Genomic DNA, 16,725 nt, shown 5'->3' on the forward strand with positions numbered 1-16,725 from the left:
TATGTGATCTTATGAATCCTCATCTAAATGCCAAATGGCATCACAAGTGTACTTTCTTTCTGGTCTTATAGATTGACTGTGATGTATGAAGCATGAATGGAGCTCTAATGAGCTCTTAGATTGAGCCTGAAGCTACCTATATCATTGGCTACTACTAGTTAATTACCAATACACCACTTTTCAAATACATGTAATTCTGTCTTTATCAACAGCTTACTTCAACGATCCACGGTGCGTCCCGAATAGCACAAATCAGTCAAAAGTCTGTTTAAAAACCGATGTGGCGTTGAATTGATGCCGAATTCCAGTTAAACCCGGTATTATGCCAGAATCACTTTATTCATGTGCTGTTCGAGCCTCTTGTAGTCTATAAAGTCAGATTATCAAACCTTTCTTACAGAAGCTTTCATACATCTCTCTCAGAATCAGAATTGAGTTTCCAACTTATTTTTAATTACATCAAAATACCCTAATATAAAAAGAAATGTTCACTCTCATCGCTTTACAGACAACTCTATTGCTGTCCTAGTACACCCTGAAAGTTCCTTGATACATACAATTTATTTCCTATATCATTCTAAAGAAACCCACCCCAAGATCCAAGACATTCCTGAATATTCATCAATCACCCAGCAAACCCCCATCAACAAGTTTATATTTTTGACAACAAACCTCATTTAATTTGAATTTTTTATAAGCATAAATTTGTCAACAAAAATACTTTTTGTCATATGCTGTCAACAAAGCACAATCTAACAAAAAAATAAGGAAGACTGCACCACAAGAAATTCCATTGCATCACAAAATTTCACACAATATATCACTCGATAAACATGAGTTTATAAACATTTTACACAACAAAAAGATATCCTCATACACAGAACTTTAAAAAATATCCCACAAAATATCCAATGCAATTTTGGGGAGTTGCCATATACAGTTTTGTTATATCAAGCCGTAGCAATTCTCAATCCACCCATAGAGAAATAAAAAAAAAAGATAGATATTGTGACATATTAAACAATTTTAGATGTAGACAGATTTCATAGAATGGTCACAAAGGAATATGTCGAGTATGCTTCATGCTGAATGAATACAACAAAAAAAGTCATATATAAAAGATGAATAAAATGTATAAAAATGAGAGAAAAAAAAGTAATCTTTGTTGTATCTAACTGACTCTGGTTTGTGCTTCTTGACTTTGGTGAGGTTAGCAGGATTATTGGAGGGAAATGTGAGGTGATAGGGAGGATTGGGGATTGATTGAGGCTGATATGGGGGAACTATGGGGGTTTTGTAGTACGAGACTTCAACTGTGGCGTTCTAATGACGTCCTAATGCGATTCGTCGTGCTTAAAACTAGGAAAACAACTAGAAAGACACTCAAACACTCTTTTAAGATGTACTTACTGGAACCATGCTCCGACTTGGAGCCTAGGTTGCTACAAAATGCTTACCATCTGACTCTGTTGCTGGCTGTATCACAAAGCTTATATAAATTCTCAGTTTTGATATCTAACTGGCATTCCTTCATTACAATCCTACGCCATGTTGCTCTTGGAGCACCTGGACGCCTTTTACCTTGTGGATTCCAACCAAGGACAGTAGTACAGCCTTTTAAAGTGTGGTTGTCATTAAATTTGCATAAAATACACCAAGTATTCCACATCAAAGGTCGATGGCAATCGGTAAAAGCCCCACTAAATACGAAATACCATCAATAGCCAACAGCAGCCAGTCACCGATGATAGGGACTTAAAATAGCCAAAGACAGTCAATTATCAACTTTTTTTCCATTTTTTGGCATTCAGCACCAAATAGGACTCTTGCTCTGTCGAGAGAAATGCGCTACATTCCAACCAGCCACTCAACCCATCCACAATACCTCACACAATACTCATTCCTCACTTTTAAATGAAGGAATTTCTGTTGACTTTATTTAGTGTGTCTCCCAATGTCCGTAAATAGAAAGATATTCATTGAAGGCAGAGATGAAAAAAATATAAAAAATTCTTTCTTGTCGCATAATATTTACTTTACAGCATACAATTCTCATTAAATGCTGTACAATGTCGTGTTCAATTTCATTGTTAAAATAAGTAAAATGAAATATAAAAAAAAATTATCTCGTCTCGTGGCATGAGTTCTCTTTAGTTTTGTCAATGCCTTCATGGTGGTAATGACAAAATAAGTTATGATGTGGAATGCTGAAGACAAATTTGCAAATTATTTTTGTTGAAATGACAAAGTGGAACTGAGCGCATTTATGTTGACTAGAGGTAAAATATACAAATTTCATGATAAAATATGCGAATTTGAATTTTTTTATTTTATTTTGTATATGAAACATTCAAATTTATGCTGAATGTCTATGGAAATTTTTTATGTGACTTGCTTTGGAGTCGCTAGGTAAATAGATACAGAAAATTATGACATTTGGTAAAATGATAAAGGTAATAAAAATATTGATCGTTGACTTAAAGGGGAAATGTGGAAAATTTTGGAAGGTTTTACTTTAAGATGGGATTTTTGGGGCTTTATTGAGTAGTGAATACCCTGAAATGAAGCTGGTTCTTTGGGGATCTTAGAGAGTTTGCCTTTATATCATTATTTAGACAATTTTGAAATTTAGAGCAAGATAAGCTGCTTCCCGAAAGGCACACAACTATGCGTTCCCGATGTCGGAGCCCGGACCAGAAAATTCCAATCCCGTCCCGTCTTGAAAATCTTCTTGGCATACACAAAGCGTGGAAATGTCTGAAAATAGTGTACATGGGCCAGCTTGACTCTAGCATGAGGCCAAATTTGGGCTTGTCCAACTCGAAAACAAAGACAAACTTGTAGTGGTTCAAGCAGCAAACCACAATTTTGACGCTTAAATGAATAATAACATAAGTTGTACAATACAGTCAATGCATTTCCACATCATAATGAAGTTTTATCATCAACATGCTCTTACAGGCAAAGATCATGCTCTTGAGAGCTTAAAATCCTCAAATATAATACTTAATGATCATGCTCGTGTGCTGCCTCTGCTCTTGCAAGCATTCTGTTAGCCTGCTATGGATGGTAAAGTCTCCTAACAGACAATGAGCATATTCACTTAAATGAGTGTACTTATGAGTATACTCAATCAATGTAGTTAAACATGCTCAATTTTGTAGGTACTTATGAGAATTGAGCTGTCTTTAGACATATCTTGCGCGCGGTAATGGGCCCTAGTGCGCTTCAGGCAAGAAAGTAAGTAAAAACTCATGAGAATGCTCCCTGTCTGTTCGGGGTATCTTGAGCGACTATGCTTTATAGCTCTGATTCAAATCATTCAAGAGCTCAAAAATTGAATTACTTACATAGTAAAATACCACTAACATTTAAGATCAGAGCATTTACTCTCAATATCCTTAACATGCTTGACATCAATCGATGACCATCTACACAATTTCCACAATCATATCTTCTTCCTCAATTGATCAATATCTCACAAATCAATAAAAGATACACAACATCACTACATAAACTCTTCAAATTCCATTCAATGGACATACTGCGGTCATGTATCACAAAATAATCTTGAATCTAATATGAAAGGAACAAAATTCCGTCAACAAGAAAATAAGAAGTTGCATGCAAAAAAAAAAATATTTATGAAACATCCATTTAGAGAGAAATGCGTATATGAGATGGAAGAATTTTTATCAAAAATATTTTTTTTTATTCTTCTGTACATGCTCGTACATCATCAAGCACTCGACAACGTCCATAAAACTCTCCTCTTAACGGAATGTCTGGTTTCGTTTTCTTCTTTCTTTTTACAATAATTTTTTTTCTTCTTGCTCTCTGCGAAACAGCAAGCAGCATTTTGTATGAGCGATTTGTTGGCATTTTATTGGAATAAATTAAATTTAATGGCTCGCTTGCTATTGATCAAATATCATGCCAAGAGCCCTTCATACCGCTTCTACAACCCAATAAGAAAATCTTTCGCTGACTACGAGCAGTTTTTAAAATTGATCGAGTAAAGTTGTATGTCAGTCTGTACAATAGTCAATCTGTTCGAGAGTCAGTTAATCTGTCAGACAGTCAGTCGATCTGTTCGATAGTTAGTCAGTCTGTCCGATAGTCAATCTGTCCAACAGTCAATCTATCCGACAGTCACTCTCTCTGATAGTCAATCTGTCCGACACTCAGTCTGTCCGACAGCCAACCTATTAAACAGTCAATCTGTCCGACAATCAATCTGTCCGACAGTCAGTCTTACCGATAGTCAGACTGTCCGACAGTCAATCTGTCCAATAGTCAATCTGTCTGATAATCAATCTGTCTCATAATCAATCTGTCCGACAGCCAGTCTGTCATTCAACTAATTCTTCAGCTCACCTGACAATAAAAATGCGCTTTATCACGATAAATTAAAGGACTTTATTACTAGTTATTTATTATTGTAATTTTGTTGAGGAAAATCACAACCAATTTCACTTTTTTTCTTCTCCTTCTTGTTTGCATTGCTTTCGCCCCCTCGCCTAGTTAAACTGATTTTTATATTCATTTGATATAGATACATATTTATTCATGAAATGAGCTATTAAAATTTTCATTTCTATTCTGTTTTTGGCTTTATTTGCATTATTAAGTTTTTCTTGTTTGTTGTTAATAAAATAATTTGAATGGAATAAATGATTTGTGAAAGTTGGGAACGGCTAGACGTTGTGTATCTTGGAGGCGATTTTTATCAAAATTTTTAATGTCGATGCTTAAAAGTCATCGCAGATGAATCTGTACATTGTTTAATATTTTATATTGAATTATAGTTAAAATAATCCTGAAGCTAATCTAGATCAGTTGGTTAAATTTATTCAAATTAAGTCATTACCAGTCATTGCTGTAGTTTTAGCTGATTGCTTCAAATTGCTCGAGATTTACGAATGAGTTTTATTTGTTCCTGAACTACTGCGTAGTTATATCGATAAATTATTATGTGGAATTGCAAATTGATGGTAAATTGTTTTATCAATTTGTGATTGCAGGTTGGTAGTAAAATTGTTGGGAGTTTGATGTATTGAAGAGAAGGTTTAGGGGTTTCAAGGGCACTAAAGGGGGATTTTTGGAAGTCTTATCGAAACTCTGAAGGGGAACAGGGAGGTGCATCATCATTTTATTACGGAATATGAATATTGGTTCATGATATTGATGCAAAGCATTACAATGCAGATGAAAAAGACTTAAGAACGGGATTTTTTTAGCGATTTGAAAGAAATTCCAACTTAGTAGATGGTAAAAGTACTCGTGGGTGACCAAATAATTCTTGAAAGGATACAGTCGATAGAGACAGTATTGCACTTGGTGTTGGAAATTGTCTGACGGAACCCAGTGCTAGAACCAGCTTTAGATACCATCTGAGGGAGGTCACGTATGACAATTGATCAGTACGGCCAGCGAAACATGCAATTAGGGAAAGTCTGGGACATGAAAATCCAGCCATTGAAATATGATCTTATGCTAATTAATATCTACAAAGTTTACAAAATTAATCAAAACTTAATAATCAATTATGAAATTTTAATGTCAATTTCTCTATTCCGGGTCGCTCATTAATTAATACCCCATTAAATTCATATTCCAATAAAATCATAATCTATTAAATTCATGTCCATACAGCAACCAATACCCAATAAAACTGATAAAATCTCAAAATCAAAATTCTACAATAAATTTCCTTCACGACTTTATTAGCGCCCTGCAAATTCCCAGAAGATCAATCAAAGATCTTCATTATCTTACAATTTTTAATGATGTTTGTATCTGCTTTTTTAATGACACCTTAAAATATTTTTTAAAAATAACAAGGCACCTCAAAATTGCAAAGCATTAAAATTATTAACAACTTGAAATCAGCAGAAAAAGTCTTTAATTGTTATTTACATCATGTAGCGAATAAATGTGGAAAACAGAAAATTAAGAAATTATTTTTAATAACTTTATGTGCTGATATAAAAATAAAATAAAAATTTATGTTGAATGATTACATGTGTTATTATGGATGTGATTTTGAGTCATTATGTTTTGTGATTGGAGATGAAGATTTTTTAAATTGTAAGGAATTTCAAGGGAATGTTTGTTTAAATTTCATGAACAATAAAATTTCAAATTTTAATTTTTTTTTTTTAAATTTTAACTTTCAAATTTGATTAAGTTTAAATAAAGTTTAAAAATAGATTTTTTTCAAAAAAATTTAAAAAATCAATTTTATCATTTAACTTTAAAATGAACTTTTTTCAAATTTTAAAAATTGAACTTTTCAAATTTTTAAAAATTCAAATTTTTTAATTTCAAAACCTTATTATTTATTATTAAATCATTTCAAATTTTTTTAATATTTTAATTTTTTTTAAATAAATTGTAAAAACTGAACTTTTTTAATTAAATTTAAATTTTTTCGAGTTCCAAAAATTTACTTTTTTAATTTTATTTTTTTAATTTTTTAAAAATTCTGACTTTAAATTTGATTAAAATTTTTAAAAATTAACTTTATTTTAAATTTTTTGAAATTTTAACTTTTTTAAATAAATTGTAAAATTCTAACTTTTTTAAATAAACTTTAAAAATCAATTTTTTTAATAAATTTTTTGATTCAAGTTTTTTTTAAATTTATTTAAAACAAAATTTTTGGTACAAAAGTTGGTTCTGAAATTTTTTATATTTTTATAACCCTCAAAATCCACTCAAAATCACCTCAAGGACCATTACATCTACAACAATTTCTGCAATTTTCTCAATTTTCACTTTCAATTACGCATAAATGGCCATTAAATGTTGATTACAACAACAATTTTCACTTAAATGTCCAACAATAAATAAAAAGCAGTGAAATAAAAAAAAGAAGGTAAAAAGGAAAAGCAAAATGAGAAATATGAAATTAATAAGCCATATCACAGGGAAGCAAGAGGGACGGGCCATGTGTAATATCAAAAAAATAATGTTTATTAGACGTAATGCACTGTCAAAATTATTATTATTATTGTTCCTTTATTCTCTTTTTTGGCAAATTTTCTTTTAACGAAATTGAAATCTTCTGGATCTGTGTCTTCCCTTTTCAGCCTGTCTGCTTGCCTGCCGAGATAAAGAACAGTTTTTTTCTCTTGCTTCTTTTGAGAAAGAAAACAAAAAGATTTGCAATGACGTTAATTAGACTTATGATGAACATAAATATCATATTTCAAATAAAAAAATAAATAAAGTGGTCTGGTTCCTTTTTTCGGTGTTGCTTACTTTTTCCTTCTTTCTTGATTGTTGTTGTTGGGTATTTTTTTGATTGGGATGAAGATGGGTAAGTCTTTAAGGAGTTAAACTGAATTTCTATTAGGTAAAAAAGTTGTTTTAATCTCAGATTTAAAAAAAAATTGATCGTTGTTAATGACAACGATTTTTGCAGTCTGCATTTTTAGTGAGATTCGAACTCGTTTTGGTTAATTATAACCATGATCAATGGCATAACCGAGTTATAATAAATTTATACGTAGACTTGATTTTGCAAAAAGTCTATTTGAACTAAATCAGTAAGAATTAGGTATTTATAGCGTTGCTATTGCAATTCGGGATATCAGGTGGTTTGCCAAAATTTTTCCAAAAATCGAAAGACGAAGTCTGTCCCCTGAATACACCCTTGTGAGGGACATGTTCTTCAAAACCAAGCACTGAATATTTCTGGCACTTTCGTTTCGATCAAAAATGTACTTAATGATCCATAAAATTAAAATTAAGCTAGAAGAATCCAAACATTTAAGTCGAATTCCGTCACCAATAGGACCTTGTATACTTTACGGTAGTACAAATGATTCAGAGTTGCAAAACTGGCACCTTACTTACTTCGCTGGTCGTACAGATCAGTTGTGATCCATGACTGTCCACAGGAAAAAAACAGGCACCAGTGACAGGCAAAAACCATACAATTTCTTATTAATGAGAATGCTCTTTCTTACAAAACCATACAAATTATCATGAAATTGTATGGCTTTTGCCTGTCACTGGTGACTGTTTTGCATCATTAAATGATCTACCCGAGAGTAAAAATTTTGTCGTGCAATTCATGAAAGCCACAGCTTTACCTCGTTTTATTAAATAATTGATTAATTTTTCAAGACCATACACCCTCTTGCAGACTTTACCATTCCCAATATGTGTTAAATAACAACAACAATAAATCCGCTACCGAATCAAGACACAAAGTTCAACAAAAATAATAACAGCAATTTTTACAAAGAATATTCCACATTCTGTTAATCTTTCCGGTACGAACGTTCATCGCAAGTAAAATGAGAGTAATAAAAAAAATTATTATTAGCTATGGTCACACACAACAGCATCAGCATGTAACATTAATAGAAAAGCAAAAAAACAGGAATTTCGGATAGAATTACTCAATAACAATAATTGTGCTTGATATACGTTGAATTAAATTTCATTTCTTTATTTCTTGAGAAATTATTAAGAAGGAAAAAGGAACGGAACGGGAGGAAGAAGAAGGAAGAATGAGATTGTTTGGGACAGTGAGATGTGAAATTTGATATCGGTGGACAAACAACTCTATTCAATATATTTTTTGAAACTTATCTTGAATGATCCATATTGTGCTAAATTTGATAGTAGGGAAGGCAGGTTAGTTGGATTCAGGGGGGTTAAGGCGCATTTGGAAGGAAGAATCAGATTTGAATGTTTTTGGATAGATAAATACACAACTTGATGATTTATGACTAAAAATGCTCAATCTTAGAATTTTAAGAATTAAAAAATGCACAGCTTTAATATTCATGCAAGTAGTGAAGCTTGATGAGTTGGTTTGAGAGGGGTTAAGGCGCATTTGGTGGGAAATCTTAGATTTGAATGTTTTTAGGTAAATAAATGCACAACTTGATGATTTATGGCTAAAAATGCTCAATCTCAGAATTTCAAGAATCAAAAAATGGACAACCTTAATATTCATGATCCATACCCTCAATACTCACCAGCCAATAAGACAATCTTCGTCTAAATCAACCCCATCTACCCCTATACAAACTCAGCATCTTAACATCCTTCCATATTCTCAAAAAATAATAATACAGAATCACAGAAGCAGCCATTCAATCGCCGCTGAACGATCAAGATAAGAAATTTAATGCTTCATTGACTTTCCTTTCTGCTGCTGCTGTTCCCAATTGATTTTTTCTCAAATAATTTCACATTGCACATGACAATATTAGAATAGACGATAGCTGAGAATGTTGATAGCAAGTTCACAAATTCCTTTTGTTGTCGTATCATCAAAATAAAATCTTAATTGAATTTTTTAAAGCGAAGAAAGACTATTTGGAGCTATTTTGGAGATGGGATGAATATTTTTGTATGTAATGAGAATTTTTATGCTTTTTGGGATACTTTTTAGTGGATATTGTGTGAATTTTAAGTTGGAAATTAGCAATAATGGAAGTTTTTAAGGACCACTTAGTGGATATTCAACTAACTCATCAATAGACCCCATACTAACCCTCAAAACATCTAATTCCTCCGCCAATCCCATCCCATTCTCACACCAACCCATCCACTTAATAGCTGACAATAAAGAACTATAACTTAAACGTCTTATTGCGTATTGTTGTGCATAACAAGAAGAAATATGAATGAAAATAAAAAATAAAGCATTTAAAAATCAGTTGTTGTGCAAATAAATAACCGACAAATTTATAGTTATTGCCCTTTCGAGGGAAATGAAGCAGCAGTAGCAGTCACCCCAAGTCATTGTCTGAATTTTTATTTCTTACATTATTGTAATAAAATAATGTGTCAAGCTGGTCTTTTTTTAAAACAAAATATAAATATACAGAACTGAAAATGTTTAATAAAATGAAAATTTTTCTGCTTTCCGCTTTTTAGTAGTTTTGTAGTTTTTCTAAGAAAAAGTGGTGACGAGTAAGGAAGGCATTGGTAGTGGTGGTATCTAAAGCGCAGTTTATGAGAAATTCGGTCGTGAAGAATTATTGAAACTCATACAATCGCTCAACTGAGCGGGCACACAGCTAAATAGTCACTCAGCCGGGAACACATAGTCACTAACGCACAGAAGGACGAACGCTAAGCTGGAAAAACTATAAGCTTTACGAACGCTCAGCTGGATGAACGCTTAGCTGAACAAACGATCAGTTAGATGAACGCTCTGCTGGATGAATGCTCAGCTGAACGAATGCTCAGCTGGACGCGTGTTCAGCTGGACGAACGCTCAGCTGAACGAATGCTCAGTTGGACGCGTGTTCAGCTGGACGAACGCTCAGCAGAAAGAATTCTCAGCTGGACGCACGCTCAGCTGGACGAATGCTCAGCTGGACGAACGGTCATTTAGATGAACGCTTAGCTGGACAAATGCTCAGCTGGACGAATGCTCAGCTAGATGAACGCTCAGCTGGACGAATGCTTAGCTAGACAAATATTCAGCTGAATTATCGCTAAGCTGGACGAACGCTCACTTTGCTAAATGCTCAGTTGAACAAATGCAAGACAAATTCTTAGCTGGAGGAACGGTCAACTAAAAGTTTCATGATGCACAGCCTGATAAACAGCCTCCATCTTTACAAACCAGTCAGCTCTACACAGCCACAGCTAACCACCTCAATTTATTCAAGAAACAAATCCCATCGCCGATTCTTGCTCTCATTTCCCAACAAAACTATTCTGGCAGAAATTTTTCATCTACTTGACATCTACAGCAACCACTTAGCAGTAGTTTCAAGTTGGTCGGAAGAGCTACTAAAAAACAATGGGACCCAAATATTAAAAAAATAGAATTTCTTTTTAAAAAACGATTGTACTTGAAAGAAAAGAATATTAAATTTGCATATTTCTATGCTTAAAGCTCAAAAATGAATGTTAAACATGCAATTTTCACGGAATAATAAAAATTTCTCGCTACACTTCCTGGTCGCTTCTAAGCAATGCACAAAATGTATTTACACACAAAAAAATAAATTTCTTTTCCCCTTTGAGCTCTGCAGTTATCATAATTCACATAGAAAATGACTAAATTATCTTCATAATGGGTTTTGTGTTTTGTTTAGACATAAAAAAATATATCTTTTACCGACAAAAGAGAGTATAAGGTGGGAATGATGGGAGCTGAAATGAAGTAGCGAGCGCATTCTGTAAATTATTGGCACAGATGTAGTTACGCAGAGCCTTGGTAACGCTTAGTTGTGATTATGCATAGCTTGAGCTAAACTCAACCGGATTTCTGCATTGTCTTAAATATTTTCAACTGTAATTACGCATAGCCTTAACTATGCATAGTATGTAATTACAAATAGTATTAGTTACACTCGGCTGTAGATACGCATAGCCTAAGCTTTGCTCAGTTGTAATAATGCATAGATTTAGATTTGCTCAGGCATAGTTAAAGCTACGTTTAGTTGTAATGATACATAGATTCATTTACGTTCAACTGTAATTGCGCTAAGCTGTAAATCTAATTAGCATTAGCAATGCTCAGCTCTAATTAAGCATAGCTCAGGTTCCGTTCAGTTATAATTACGTTTAGCTTTAGCTGCTTTCAACTGTAGTGACTCATAATTTAGCTTACGGTTAGCTGTAGTTACGCATAGCCTTAGCTACGCTCAGCAGGAACCACGCTCAGTTGTAACTACCTATAGCCTTTACAATGCTCAGCTGTATTTACGTATAGCCTTTACTACGCTCAGCTGCAATTACGCACATTATTGGCTCCGCTCAGCTGTAGTGATATGAACATTCAACTATTCTCAACTATAATTAAGCATAGCCCATATCACACTAAGTGTCAGTTGTATCTTAATACACTTCTAATAAACCTTGGAGCCATTAAATGTCAATAAAATCTCATCTCTGGCTATCTTCATCATTAACAACACAACAACATAATTTACAAAATTTTCATTATACAAAAGCAATAAATCTGACAATCAGACACTTTCATATCATCACACAAAACTCCCAAATCCAGACCACACCGAAAATTATATAAAAAAAATTTCTTTTCTATGTTACCGAAAAAAAAACTAAAAAAGCTGAAATCAATTTTGAAAAACATAAATAATTTTTTTAAAATAATCAACACAGATTTAAGTGTAATTTTATGTGCCCCAAAAGCGATAACCTTAATATCAAACTCGTTGCTCCAATATAATAAAAAATTATGTTTAAGTTTTCAATAGCAGGCAATGAAATTTTAGAGGGCTTTAAAAGAGATTTTAAATATGAGATGACATTTATGAATGTATGAGTATGTGCGTATGTTTGTGTCTATTTCGTGATTCAATTTTCCATGTAAGCAAGATTTTTTTGTCTCTTGAGAGGATTTTGGGGGAATTTTTTGATAAGATTTGGGCTGAGATGTACAGTAGCGCTCAAAAGTGTGCGACCAAGCTAATTTTTTTGATAATTTCATTTAAAAAGGACCTTAATCTCAACCAAATCTCTTCAAATTTTTACAGTAAATCTGTTTTTGCATGAACTTTTAAAAAAATAATAACTTTTGTACTATAATTAAGTAATTTGAATAAACCGTTAAATATTTGAAATCGAGAGCGCTCAAAAGTGAGCGACCAACAACAAATGATTGAAAAATAAGCATAAATAGCAATTTGTGACAACTTTAAACGATGAAAACATAAAATATGCATGTTTATCTTTATTTATGAGCCAAAATTTTCCACCCAGAACACGTGTTTTTCACGTTTTTCCCAATTCAAAATGGCTGCCATTTTTTACAATTTTTAACCAATTATTTCTGATATTTTAACACTAAATTATAGTTTCTTTACTAATTTATATTAAATTTATGATAAGCTTTCTGCACATGTATAGATTGTTGTGAAAAAAGTAGAATTTAGTACAAATTTTTGTAAAAATATTTTTCAATGACGATTTTTTCATCGTACAAAATATTCAATTGAGAAAATCTTTTTAAATATTGCGGAAATATATGACTTTTTGGTACTAATTTATTACATTTTGCATGTACAATAAGATTCAAATAGTTCTAGTTCGCTAAAAAAATTATCCAGCAAAAAACAAACCATCAAATGGTTGGTTGTTTGATGTGCTCAAACCAAGAAAAAATAAAATTTTTCAAAACTACAAAATATGTAATATCCATTTGAAAAAATTTATTCAAATGGTTTGTTTTAGTATTAATATACATTAAAAATAAAGATTTCTTTAAAAACTTAGGCAAAAAGTCAATTTTGGAAAATTTTATTTTTTCTTGGTTTGAGCACATCACACAACCAACCATTTGATGGTTTGTTTTTTGCTGGATAATTTTTTTAGCGAACTAGAACTATTTGAATCTTATTGTACATGCAAAATGTAATAAATTAGTACCAAAAAGTCATATATTTCCGCAATATTTAAAAAGATTTTCTCAATTGAATATTTTGTACGATGAAAAAATCGTCATTGAAAAAATATTTTTACAAAAATTTGTACTAAATTCTACTTTTTTCACAACAATCTATACATGTGCAGAAAGCTTATCATAAATTTAATATAAATTAGTAAAGAAACTATAATTTAGTGTTAAAATATCAGAAATAATTGGTTAAAAATTGTAAAAAATGGCAGCCATTTTGAATTGGGAAAAACGTGAAAAACACGTGTTCTGGGTGGAAAATTTTGGCTCATAAATAAAGATAAACATGCATATTTTATGTTTTCATCGTTTAAAGTTGTCACAAATTGCTATTTATGCTTATTTTTCAATCATTTGTTGTTGGTCGCTCACTTTTGAGCGCTCTCGATTTCAAATATTTAACGGTTTATTCAAATTACTTAATTATAGTACAAAAGTTATTATTTTTTTAAAAGTTCATGCAAAAACAGATTTACTGTAAAAATTTGAAGAGATTTGGTTGAGATTAAGGTCCTTTTTAAATGAAATTATCAAAAAAATTAGCTTGGTCGCACACTTTTGAGCGCTACTGTATGTAGGTGGATTCAGCAATGCATAGCAAGTAATGTCGCTCAGTTTGATTGATACTAAATTCGAGTGATGGCAAATTTGAGTAACGCTCGGCTTTAGCTAGAATGCTCAACTAGAATAACGCTCAGCTTGAGAGATGCTCAGATTAAATGACGCATGGCACGAATCACACTCTGCTTAAGAGATATTCGATTTATGTGAAGCTCAGCTCAGCTCAGTTACGCTCTGACTTAGTGAAGTTCAGCATCATGCTCAGCTTGAATGATGTTCAGATTGAGTAATGCTCGGCTTCAGTGATGTTAAGATTAAATGATGATATGATTCACGCTCAACTTAAAGAATGTTCGATCTTAGTGAAGCTCAACTCAGTTTCGCTCGGCCTTAGCTTTGATGACGCTCAGTTTTCGAGATGCTTAAATTGAATGACGCTTCAAATGAAATGAATAAGAAATGCTCGTCATAGATGTAGCTTAGCTTTAGTAACCTTAGGGCTCAATGACGTTCAGTTTGAATGACGCTCAGCTTGTAGGATGTTCGGATTGAGTGACGCTTGACATGAATTAAACTCAAAATGAGTAACGCTCGATCTAGGCGAAAGCCAGCTTGAGCGACGCTCAACTTCGATAAAGCTCAGTTTTAGAGACACTTAGGTCGATGACGCTCAGCTTGAGTAACGTTCAATTTGAATTGCGCTCAACATTGGTGATGATAAGATTATGTGATACTCAGACTTGGTGACGACCAGCTTAGCTTAGATGATGCTCAGCTTGAATATTGTCTAATTTAGGTTTGAGTCTAAAATTCAAAGAAGTTCCGCCTTAACTCAGGCAAGCCTTAATCAAAAAATTCCCAAAAAAAAAAAATTCTCACAAAATTCCCATAAAGACGTCAACCGTAAAGACACATTCGCGTATATTTTGTGTATAATTTAAGAAACATATGTTCCAACGACATCGTAAAGCATTCAAGTTTAAACTTTATTTGTTTCATGCTGTAAAAAAAAGTAATATTTTACTCAAATTTCATCGCAATTTTGTGCTGTTAATTTGTCTGTTTGTCACATTCCGTCTAACCTACTTTAGCAGAACTCACAGCAAGAATTGACAATTTTATTTAATTATTTACACTCATTATGTCTTCAAGTATATTTTATTACTTATTTTATTGCTCTAATTTCCTCATAATTTTAAATAAATAAAGTGTTTTGAAGATTGCGAATTGCTTTTGTGTGATGTTTAAGGAATGCGATCATCGTTTGATGCCAGATCAAATTAAATTTTGCGGTGTTTTTTGCTTGCGATTCCGGAAATAGCGGAGATGTGCGTGGATTTTAATTTGAATTTTTTAAAGCTGTTGTTTGGAATAAAAATCGCAAAATATTGTTTTAGAAATTTTCAATTTTCCTCAAATATTCCTGTCAGCTGCTTTGGAAAGTTGAGCGTCACTTGAGGGGAACTTTACTTCGTCTATTAAAAAACTTTATCTCACATAAAATAATTTTATTTTTTTCATAAATAATAGATGAAGGACGAGTCACAATAAAATTTTATGTGATGCTGCATGGGAAATTTTTCATGAAATTTGTGTCGTTGAGATTCTTTTTGCAATTTTTTATGGCTAGAATTAGTGACTTTTGTAAATATTTTATGAATATTTTGAGGGGCTTTCTTGGGGTAAATTGTAATATTTTTGTAGAAATTTAGTCAAATAGTATCTTGAATGTGCTGTCAATTTAAGGACCTATATCTCAATCAAAGAAAGGTGTTGAGTGACGACTTGCGTACTAGACTCCCTTCAGGGATACCCCATGATCATTCTATGTCAGTGGTTACTTACTTACTTACTTCCTTGGCTTCGTTGCCTCAAATAGAGAACGTCTTAAGTCGGCTCAATCCTTGAAGTATTTTGCTCAGTTCGGAATGATGAGGACGTCTCTTTCTAAACATTCAATCTAGTCTAATCATTCAACCAAATAATTCAATTGGTCTTCCTCGAGATCTCTTAACATCCACAAAGTCTGATTCTGCTACTTTATGTACTGGGTCATCCTGTGGGCATCTATATACCACCTGTCAGTGATAGGTAACCTTTTTTGTGTCACGGCACTTTACAACTACTGAGAATTATGCGTACCACACCTGAAATTCTGTTTATCATCATGTGTCGCGGCACTCGGGCTACTCACCCCTGCCATATGTTCCAAATTTCATAAAGACTCCTTCTTATACTCAACAACTCCCCTCAAAATAAAACTACCAATACAAAAAATCCCCAAAATTAAATTAATAATAATAAATATCTAAATATGCGCCATTAAGCTATGTCATTTTAGTGCTTAAATTTTATGTCTTTTACAACATTTTTTGGAACTGAATGAAAAAAGTTTTTACTTTAAGATTTTCTTTTTTTTTTTTTTTCATAAACATTTTAATGTGCCTTGAGACTTTTCACATTTCATATTTTATTCCTTTCTATATCTTCATCGTGCTTCATTCACTTTCTCCATCTCGTTCACCATCTATCTTCATAAAAATGTTTGTCGATTTAAATCCAAGCAGAAAACATCAAAAAAAGGGAACGAAAAATTTTCATTTTCAGCTCTTGTCGATGTTGCTTCTTATTTTTCTTTCATTTTCTGCTTTTAAAGTGATAGAGAATGAGACTGAAATTGTGCCTCTGTCACAAGGAATATGAAGAAGAGATAGGAACAAGTTAGGAATTTTTGGTAAAAATGGGAGAGTTTAAAA

The 16,725-nt window shown here is 32.5% G+C and overlaps 1 protein-coding gene across 3 annotated transcripts in view; it reads left to right on the top strand.

Annotated features, from left to right (window-relative positions):
* The window catches only part of LOC139087526 (roundabout homolog 2-like), a 79,483-nt gene that overhangs the window by 34,780 nt on the left and 27,978 nt on the right, over window positions 1-16,725 (top strand). The window lies entirely within an intron of this gene.

This window comes from Chironomus tepperi, unplaced genomic scaffold (genome assembly GCF_022539635.2).
Source record: "Chironomus tepperi strain 1889 unplaced genomic scaffold, CSIRO-AGI_Ctep_v1 contig_124, whole genome shotgun sequence".
In the NCBI taxonomy this organism is placed as follows: domain Eukaryota; kingdom Metazoa; phylum Arthropoda; class Insecta; order Diptera; family Chironomidae; genus Chironomus; species Chironomus tepperi.